The following is a 7,810-nucleotide window of genomic DNA, read 5'->3' as shown; positions in this document are numbered from 1 at the left end:
GAGTGTGTCAATGGAGAGGTACTAGTATATAAGACCACACCACCAACTTGTCTCTCACTAACCACCACAGGTATCCCCAAACAATAACGTCAGATATATTATAGTAACGTTATATAATAGAGAGTAAATGCAAGACACGTCCGATAGAACAGATTTTATATACTCTTTATATATGTAATTATAGTATTTGTATTAGGGGTTTCTGTTTGGGGGTACCTGTGCTAACCACTAACAACTAACCACTAACCACTAACCCACTGTCCTCGACAGAGGCCAGACAACTGAGGCGTGTGCTAAGGATTTTATATGGGGGTGTGGGGGTTGGGGGATGACCACACTGTATAGGCCTATGTATGTATGTATGTATGTATGATTTTGATAAAATTTAATACAGCTTTAAAAAAAAGGTTTCATTGGGGGTGGGTTGGCATGACCCCCATGGGCCCTCCGTTCCTACGCCAATGTGCCCAGGACAGCGTGCCTAAACCGTAGTTAGATATAAGTAGGAATATACATTGAAATGACTGTAATATTTACGTCACACGTGGCCGCGGTGTAGTTGCTTGGTTTTGAGCAGATATCGTCATCGTTCACGCTGATGCCGCCGGCTGATGTCTGTAACTGGCTCTGGCAGGCTCGGGTTGGCATCAGTTGTACGTCAGTGGACTCCAGTATCGAAGACGTGACTCCGCTTCCTGGATAACACAAGGCACTTTCTGAAACATGCTTGGTATAATGACATGCACCGTTTTAAATCGGATACCTAAAGTCAGAAATGTTTTGTTTATATTATATTAACGACGCATTGAACACATTCAACACATTGTTACGTGTTCCAGATTATGTGACGTCACGTACTGCCGTTGATAATGGAATGACGTAAAGAAAAGGGCGCATTACCGCCATGGGCACGTGTGGTAGACGGGGTTTTTAGCACGACTTTCTGGCACCTTTCTACTGGTTGATTGAATCAGAAGGTAAGTTATCTATGTAAGCTACTGATTTATTTTTCTCTACTAAGAGCGGCCCAGCAGGTATTTTAAGGCGAAGGGGAGGACACGCGGACCAAAACCTGAACATGGCACCTAGAAAAAACTAAAACTAAAACGTTTAACACTCACAACTTGTATAGGCCTATAGGCCCCTACAGGGTTCGTAAAGCCTAATCGTCACCGTGAAGTATGGCAGATACTTAAAACGGGACATTACTGTTGATCTGATATTTTGTATTTAAAGGGGCACTTCGAAGTAGGGTCTCCACGAGTCCAAAATATTGAGGGTCGACCCAGACCCGAGTACTCGCCACTTGCCACTTACACTACAGTCCGTCCCATCATTCTATAAATAGTTTGACGTAAGAAGAAAAGTAAAAAAGTAAAAATTTTGGTGTGCAATTTAAAAATCAATCGCCTCAGAAATAAATAACTTGTAGTAAAATTCATAGCATGAAAAATACCACTATTCTTAATTCCAGCGCTGAAAATGGATGCCAAATCATGCATTCCACACATCTGGCCCAGTTATAAAGCGTTCACTTGATGCGCGGTCGGTCTGGGATCGATCCCCGTCGGTGGGCCCATTGGGCTATTTCTCGCTCCAGCCAGTGCACCACGACTGGTGTATCAAAGGCCGTGGTATGTGTTATCCTGTCTGTGGGATGGTGCATATAAAATATCCCTTGCTGCTAATCGAAAAGAGAAGCCCATGAAGTGGCGACAGCGGGTTTCCTCTCTCAATATCTGTGTGATCGTTAACCATATGTCCGACGCCGTATAACCGTAAATAAAATGTGTTTAGTGCGTCGTTAAATAAAATATTTCCTTCCTTCCACACATCCGAGTTTTGTTTTCCCTTCATGTCTTATAGCCCTATAATATAACCGGCTGCAAGCATATGGCAAAATGACGTAAAACTATAATTAAACGAGAGTGCTCTTCCTTGCACGGATACTAGTCCTGTGAACTAACTCGAGTCTTGCAAGAGTCGATCAGTGCCCGAGTACTCGAGTACTCGTGGAGACCCTGCATCTAAGTGAATCTGGTAGATATCATAGTTACGGCACTTCATGGTGTAATGGTGATTTGGTGTTTTAAGGAGCACACTAATAAGAAAAAAGTGGCACCATGGCTCTGCAAAATAAATTTAGTTAATATATTGATGATAATAGATACTCGACCATACCATCGACTTGAACACACACACACACACACACACACTCTCTCTCTCTCTCTCTCTCTCTCTCTCTCTCTCTCTCTCTCTCTCTCTCTCTCTCTCTCTCTCTCACACACACATACACACGCGCACACATTAATATCATCTGAAGTCATTAAAAAAATATATACATTATAAAACATAAAAAGACATTTCTTCTCTTTTTTTTTGGGGGGGGGGGAGTGGTGGTGGTGGGGGAGCTGGTCACCTGGTCTCTCTTGGACCGCCGTATTTGTGTTATGGATCAGTTTAAATTCGTAGAAAATCTAAAGGGTAGCACGTGGAAATAACGAGATAGTCACATAAAAGGGAAGGTATGACAAGAATATTAATACTTAATGTAAAGAAAAAAAAAGTTTGTTTTGTTTAACGACACCATTAGAGCACATTGATTTATTAATAATCGGCTAATGGATGTCAAACATTTGGTAATTGTGACACAGTCTTAGGAAACTCACTACATGTTAGTCATTAGTAGCAAGGGATCTTTTATATGCACAATCCCACAGACAGGATAGCACATACCACGGCCTTTGATATACTAGTCGTGGTTCACTAGCTGCAACGAGAAATAGCCCAATTGGTTTACCGACCGGGATCGATCCCAAACCGACCGCGCATCAAGCGGGCGTTTTACCATTGGGCTACGTCCTGCCCAGGGGCGTAGCGTGATTTCGACCTGGGTGGGTTCGAATATGAACCAAGTGGACCCTTATGTATAAACCTGTATGTTTTAGTTTTGAAAGCGGACCATTTGCTTCAGCTTCCGACCCCCCCCCCCCCCCCACACACACACACACCAGCCTACGCCCCTGCTGCTCCTTTATTGTAAAGAGAAACAAGAACAATGGAGTACACCTTTGAAACGGAGTCCCAGCACGGGTCACCAGCAGCAGAACCCAAATCGGCTCCTGCCTGAAATCTACTGACCCATCACTATCTACATTGCCTTGTGTTTATTTTCGTATATATTTTATTCCAACCTTCTTCAGTATTACCCCAGCCTGCTGTCTTGCAGCGAGAGTGGTCGAATGCTGTGCTGGTGAGTGGAAGGCAAACCGGTCGAATACAGCCGTTTGTAGACAGTGGTGGGCTGAACGGTACAACAGCTAGGTCAGCACCTGAAAGAACCATTTTAAAGAGAGTATTAAGGTACGCGTGTGTCTAGATGTTGTTATTTTATTTATCTAATAGTACACTTCCATTACCACCACACCACAGTGGCGGAGGCAGGTGGGAGAGAGCACGGGGGGAGGGGGACGAGGCATGCCCACTCGAATCAAACCTTTTCAAAAATAAAATATTAAATGTTATAAAATCGTGCATACATGCATACATACATACATACATGCATACATACATACATGCATACATACATACATACGTTGCGTGGGACCCTCCCCCCTCCCCCAATATAAAATCCTGGCTACGTTAGTTCCCCACCACTATCTCCATATCCACCATCATTACATATACAACAACGTTCACAATTCAACCACCACCAGTCACCAATACCATTACTATCATCCCACCATTAACATCACATCCATCACCATCACATACACTACCACGTACACCATTCAGTCACCATCATCACAGTCACCGATACCATCACTATTATCCCACCATTAACATCACATCCATCACCATCACATACACTACCACGTACACCATTCAGTCACCATCATCACAGTCACCAATACCACCACTATCATCCCACCATTCACATCACATCCATCAATAAATAACATCACATCCATCAATAAATACCATCACTATCATCCCACCATTAACATCACATCCATCACCATCACATACACTACCATGTACATCATTCAGTCACCATCATCACAGTCACCGATATCATCACTATCATCCCACCATTAACATCACATCCATCAACATCACATACACTACCATGTACATTATTCAGTCACCATCATCACAGTCACCGATATCATCACTATCATCCCACCATTAACATCACATCCATCACCATCACATACACTACCATGTACATCATTCAGTCACCATCATCACAGTCACCGATATCATCACTATCATCCCACTATTAACATCACATCCATCACCATCACATACACTACCACGTACACCATTCAGTCACCGGTTATTTGTGCTAAGCTGAATGATAACCTTCACGTCCGTAGCTAGTTTGTTTTGAGGGGGTGTATGTGGGTGGGAGATAAATTCGTGGCACGAACTAGCATGGAAAGCCTAAGACACTAGGGGGTCCCTAGGAAATTTTGAAACCTAGAGGCTTTGAAAGACCATTTTGCAGTCATTTCAGGAAGGTTACATACTAGTACTTAAGACGTCAATATCAATAACCATTTTAATAATAAATTTTACCCCCCCCCCCCCCCCCACACACACACACACCTTGTTTGCAAATATGTTGCGATGCAGGGAAAGGTCATAATGGTTTAAACAACTAATGACTTACTATCGTGGAGTTTAAACTTGCTGGGGTCAAGGGGTCGTGTCTGTTGTAGGTCGTCGTCGAACTCCAAGTCGTAGTCGCCAAATCGAGCTTCAGAATTGGAGGACACACTGAAACAGAGGCCAGTATGTATACCGCCACAATGATACCCTGTTTACGTATCAGGGTGGTTACGTACGGGGTGTCTGTGTTTAACGACGCCACTTACTAAGATCAAGGGGCGGGACGTAGCCCAGTGGTCTAGGTTCGATATCCGTCGGTGGGCTATTCTTGTTTCAGCCTGCGCACCACGACTGGTATATCAAAAGCCGTGGTATGTGCTATCCTGTCTGTGGGATAGTGCATAATATAAAAAAATCCCTTGCTACTTATGAAATAAATGTAGCGGGCTTACTCCCTAAGACTATGTGTCAAGATTACCAAATGTTTGACATCCAGTTGCCAATAATTAATAAATCAATGTGATCTAGTGGAGTAACAGGTGTCGTTAAACAAAACGAACTTTAACATTTTTATTTCCATTCTATTACATAAAGTCCCCTCTATCCGTGACATAACATATACACTGGGCAGGGCTAGTGGAACTCGAGCTACAAATATGTCCAGACTACAGTTTGCTTCTTCTTTCTCGGAGTCCTCCCCGCCCCTACCAGCACCGGGATTCGAACCTTGTGTCTAAATGAGATATATCTGATACCTGTTGGCACACGTCTTCGTGGTGAGAATGGCGGCTGTACCGACGAGAACTCCAGAACAAGTGAGTTCGCGCGATGAGGAGTACTCGAAGAATGAGACTACCCACGGTAGATTACACTCCGGGCTATCATCGCCATTCAGAATTCGGCCAGCTTTCACGGGCAGGCTGCAGTCTATGTCAGTAAAGAAAGATTTTAAAAAAAAAAAATATATATATATATATATTTAATTTGTAATGTTTTGGGTTGTTTTTGGGTGTGTTTTTTTATCCTATAACTTACCCATAATATCCATGTCATAAACTCGTTTGACTATTAGTATTTACTAACTCGGTTAATCATGTTTCGCTGTCAATGAGTCATTTATTTACAGCCTTTCATTTCATTTCAACTTATTTTCGTGCTCATATCCAATTAAGGTTCAAGCACGCTGTCCTGGGCACACACTTCAGCTATCTGGACTGTCTGTCCAGGACAGTGGGTTAGTTGTTAGTGGTTAGTGAGAGAGAAGAGGGTGTAGTGTCCTTACACCTGCCCATTGAGTCGTTAAAACTCGCTCTGGGTGGGAGCCGGCACCGAGCTGCGAACCCAGTACCTACCAGCCTTATGTCCGATGGCTTTATCACGACGCCATCAGGGCCGGTAATTTACAGCCAACAAGACTTGTATACCTGAGCGTAACGTTTTGATGAGCTTTAGTTAATGTGCATGACGTCATATTCCGTCATGAGGCGACTTCCGAACCTTGATTTACTAAATTTCGAATTAAAATGTTATGTTAGAAGTGTAAAGAATAAATAGAGTTCGCTACTCGTTTAAAATATCAACCTCGTCTAGTTAATCGGCCTCGATGGCATCGTGGTTAAACCATCGGACATAAGGCTGGTAGGTACATGGTTCGCAGCCTGGTACCGCCTCCCACCCAGAGCGAGTTTTAACGACTAAATGGGTAGATGTAAGGCCAACACACCCTCTTCTCTCTCACTGACCACTAACACTGAACAACTAACCCACTGTCAAGGACAGATAGCTGAGGTGTGTGCCCAGGACAGCGTGCTTGAACCTTAATTGGATATAAACATGGAAATAAGTTGAAATGAATGAAGTCGGTATTTATCTCGGTAGAGCCTCGACAATTAACATAGACTCGGTTCATATTTTCCATATTAAAAAACACGTGACGAATCATCTATATATGATAGGTTTTGAAAATGTACACTTTCAGAACAAATTGTACTGACTATTAATACAAGCATAGAAACGTTCGTTGTACAGTATTTCAAGTATAGATGTATACATGATTGAGGTTACAATTCATACAAACATATAGGCCTGAACATACATTTTAATGACTCAAAATAGATCTAAATGTACGTTATATAATGTCTTAAAATAGGCCTACGTACATTGTATATATAGAAATAAGCCTAAACGTACGTTATGTAGTATTTCATGAACGTACGTTATTTAATATCTTGAAATTTCAAAATAGGCCTAAATGTACTTTAAAGAGTATGTCAAAATAGGCTTAATCGGTCGTTGAGTAATCTCAAAATAGACCTAACAGTACGTGGGGCAGTATTTCGTAATATACCTAAATATATGTTTGACAGTATCTCAAAATAGGCCTAAAATGAATGTTATACTGTATTACAATTCATACCTAACTGTACGTTATAAGCATCTTAAAATAGGCCAAAACGTACGTTGTACAGGATCTCAAAATAAGCCTAAACTTAAGTTATACAGCATCTCAAAATAGGCTTAAATGTACTTTGTACAGCATCTCAAATTGGGCTTAAATGTAAGTTATACAACATCTCAAAATAGGCCAAAAGGGACGTCACACATCGTCTCAAAACGGGCCTAAATGTAAGTAATACAGAATCTCAAAATATGCCTAAACGTACGTTGTACAGCATTTCAAAATAGGCCTAAACGTACGCTGCAATACTAATGCCTTGCAATATATACCTATAGATTCAGTAAGGCCAGAGAAGCGAGGATGTCAAGTTAAATGCACGTATAGTTAAATACCCGACTCACTCCGCAATGTGTACATACCTTTCTGCGGTTCGTCGGTGGTAGGGCCTGATGTCGGTGTACTGTCCCTGTTGACGCAACACTGGTGGTTAGGGCGGTTACAGTACGGGTATCCTGGTCTTCCCCACACAATATCGTTGGCAACACACTTCTGTTTGCACGAGCCTTTTACATGGCGAGTACAAAACGCTGCAAAGGTTTTTAAAATGTTAATTGCGAAATATGCGTGTATACTGGACAATATATATATATATAATGATCAGTAACATTTTATGGTGTCATGAAATACTTTAATTATAAACGTTAAAGACGAATTATCATTTCCATAACAACTTTTAACAAGTGGTTTGTATGCGAGATTCAGCCTTAATTTTTACATTGTTTACGTTGGAGAATCCGT

At 41.8% G+C, this 7,810-nt stretch overlaps 1 long non-coding RNA gene across 1 annotated transcript; it reads left to right on the top strand.

Annotated features, from left to right (window-relative positions):
* Positions 1-884: 884 nt before the first annotated feature.
* LOC121387954 lies at positions 885-5,532 on the top strand. The gene is made up of 3 exons (XR_005959909.1): positions 885-977; positions 3,204-3,363; positions 5,209-5,532. It is a non-coding gene; the product is annotated as an uncharacterized LOC121387954 (long non-coding RNA).
* Positions 5,533-7,810: the final 2,278 nt, after the last annotated feature.

The sequence above is a fragment of the Gigantopelta aegis genome, chromosome 14 (genome assembly GCF_016097555.1).
Source record: "Gigantopelta aegis isolate Gae_Host chromosome 14, Gae_host_genome, whole genome shotgun sequence".
Lineage (NCBI taxonomy): Eukaryota > Metazoa > Mollusca > Gastropoda > Neomphalida > Peltospiridae > Gigantopelta > Gigantopelta aegis.
This window is presented reverse-complemented; position numbering and strand designations above follow the sequence as displayed.